This window comes from Pocillopora verrucosa, chromosome 12 (genome assembly GCF_036669915.1).
Source record: "Pocillopora verrucosa isolate sample1 chromosome 12, ASM3666991v2, whole genome shotgun sequence".
NCBI classification, from domain to species: domain Eukaryota; kingdom Metazoa; phylum Cnidaria; class Anthozoa; order Scleractinia; family Pocilloporidae; genus Pocillopora; species Pocillopora verrucosa.
In genome coordinates this window covers 1211544-1214978 of record NC_089323.1, presented here as the reverse complement: position 1 = coordinate 1214978, position 3435 = coordinate 1211544, and positions in this window count along the sequence as shown.

The window sequence follows — 3435 nt, the reverse complement described above, 5'->3', positions numbered from 1 at the left end:
AACTTTATCATATGATTGCTAGGGATACGCAGGTACTGTAGAGGCGCTCACATAGATAGAGGTGGGGCGATCCCCTCTCTGACTTAAGAACTGCGACAAGTTTATAGCGCAGACCAACTGGCACAGTTTGAAGCACCTCAGGGTCTCACTAGGCTCATCACATTAGAAACCTTCAGCAAAACTAATCGTAGAAGCGGGTGGTTATCAGCAACGTGCACAGATTTCTGAACGCGGGTCATCGCGAGAACTATACCCAATCCGTCATAGACGGAACAAGAAAAAGCGAGATATTCTTGCTAAAAGAAGGATGTATCAAGACGTTTCAGTCATTGGCTGCCATCCAAATGTACCCTGACAAAGACAAACACAGTGAAGCCGACAAAAAAATTCCCGCCTAGGATAAGATCAAGAGGAAATGGACTAAGACCGGCTTGCCATTCTATAGGGGACGGCTACGTTCGAGGTCGGACCTCAGGTAAAAATTCTGACGAACAATCCCTAACTAGCCAAGTGGACTTTGGATGGGCTCTTTGGAAAACACAAAAAACAGCCACCTTTTCTCAAAGCAGAGAATTATCTCCTAGACGTGTGCTGGACAAGGGAGGAAACTAGTAAGGCAACCGCCTCTAATGTGATTTCCCAAATATCGAGTTTAAGAGACGACACCAGCCAGAAATGTTGTCTAAGACTGACCGGTTGATACAGCAGCAAATCGCTCGATACTTCAGCCGGTTATCTGCCGTAACAAAAATTGGTTTATTGATGAGGTCCCCCTCTGTAAATATGAATGAGGACGGAGAGGCCGATGCCATGCCAATGATCTAGCTTCAGAATTCGAAACTGACCGAACAAGGCAGAAGATAAGAGAGACCTTGCAAAATTTAGACGAAGACTGCAGGAGAGGGTACTGCTGCTATTAAGCTAAAAAAAAAAAAAAGACATTTTTGCATCTCACTTTTCTTTCATATTTATTGTCTTTTTGCTCACGAAAACAAACAAAACTGCTATGTCTTGGGATTTCATCAAGGGAAATTTGCAGGAAGCTACTCGTCAAATTACTGCTGGCTCAGATTCTTCTTATTTAAAATTTTTACAAGTCACGCAATTAAACGCCGGCAACACTCGATCTAGAGAGATGTAGATTTATATGTAGTATAGAAATGCTTGAAAAAAATATGCAGATATTTTACGATCGAAGCAGGCAAATAATCATAGAGATCTGCAGATTATTGAAATTGTTATCTAGCAGAGCAGCATGAACAACGCGCGCTTGAATAATTCCTACTAAGGAGTCTTTCGGGTCACACAACAGATGTTAGCTTAGCGGAGTTCTGCATGGAAATGTTCGATGGCGGTAAGTGACAACGACAACACTATTTTAATTTTATTTTTTCGGGATAGAAGCACAGTTTTTAGTCCGATAGAACTATTGATATTTGCTCTCGAGCGAGAGCGCAGAATTTCTCGTCTGTAAAAGCCGAAGTTGTAGCACACTGGAACAATTAGTAATATCAACCAACACGCAGCATGTGACTTTAAAATCTCCTAAAATGAGCAATGATGATGATAAACAATCATATTATAGACTAATGAATGTTTTTGCCTACAAAAGCCATATCTGCTGATTTTAGCAAATCTTCAAAGTAATAAACGACTGAAAAAAAAAAAACGCTACGATTTTCCCATGATTTTTCGTTTACATGCATCTCTCTAAACGTGAAATTTTCCATTCCTACAAAAAATCTCGAAAGTTTTTCACATTTTTCACCTTTCTTGATCAATCATCTTGTATAAGAGCTAAAAAATGTAGGTTTATTTTCAAGTGACCGCCTAGAGCAAGAATTGCGTGACAGGTGTAGTTGAGAGAAACTTGTCACAGTCGCAGATTTTAAAGGCATCCAAGACAAAAATACGGTAGTGCCCAAGATTTTTTTGATGATTTTCAGAGATGAAATGATGGGTTATAAAGGGGAATTAGATTAGTGTTGTAGCTTTCTGGCAACGGGAGATATTTGACCTCAAAGTTTTAAAATATTTAGATGAATCGAAAAGTCTAAAAACAGTCGTATATTTGCCTCTGTTGATTGACAAGCCGTCGATCAAACTGACTGATACTGCAGCAGACATTAACTAAGGATGTAAAAAATATGTGTGCAAATCCTCAAAGTAATCAGTTAAATACCATCGCAGTGAGAGAGCTTCATACATTTTACCTATTTGAAGCGATTTCCTTGGTGAAAACCAAAAAAAAAAGGGGGGTGGTCTATCTCCCCCCCGGAAAAAAAAAAAAACAGAAACCAGTTTGTCGTTTTTGAGTTTTGGGGTAGACCCTTTAAACTGGCAAAGTTTCATTGAAATCGGTGAGATGGCATGTAGCACGACTGCCCGTGCTCTCGTGGACACGCTCTTAACATATCTGACACCTGTGACTCATTGAACTTAAGGAACTAAAATATTCATGCTGAAATTTTGCTTTGCATTCCGCATTGAGTTTCATCCCGTTCAAAATAATATTCTCATCATGATTAATGGAAAGTAATGGCGTAGCAGTCAAGAGCTGGATTCAAATGTACATCAGGGTGGTCTCGACCTCTTAATTAAAGTCAATTGAGACAAGATTGAACTCCATTTAACCTCATTTAACCTTAGAGTGTTGAGTTCTTTTTTTTATTATTATTATTATATTATAGCACAGCTAACATATCTAACCTCTCACAATTGCCTTAAGGAAAGTTGGATTTAACTCAATGGCTGCTTCTGCATCCCTTAGTGAATCCTGGTGATTTCCTGTTATTGAAATAAATATCTCTGATTAGCCATACATGTTGCAAACCACCTACCATTACTATAATTTTGAGAAAAACTTGTGATGCTCGTTGATATCTGGGGTAAGAGGTTACTTCTTTGTATATTTGAGAGGCCAAGATAAGATGTAAATTTTTCCGGGCATGCATTCAAAATTATCCCCTTTTTCAGAAAACTACTACTGACAACTTAAAATAGCTTCAAAATAGAAAAAAAAAATGCATATTAAAGCTCTCATCATCTTACCAAGTTTAGAATGTGCAATTTGCCCCTGTTGTTGTGCAGTTTGGCCTTCAGTTCTTTCTCGTTGCAGTTCATTTTAATTCCTTTGGTTAAAAATGAATAGCATTGATGAAATCTCCTTTCTTGAAGGCCTCATTACCCTCATTTCTATAAACATCAGCTGTGGCTGCAAAGAAAAAATAAAAAAATAATTCGAAAAAAAAAAAAATTAAAAATAGGGGTGTCAAAGTCTGTGGTCGTAGTTAATAATTATTAGTGTATAATCAGCTGCCAAGATCTGGAGATTTCAAATCTGCAGATTTTCAATAGTTATGATGATGCCAACATGTAGGTGACAACATGGGTAAGAATAATGATGAGAATTAAGCATCACTCAACTTGAGGCAA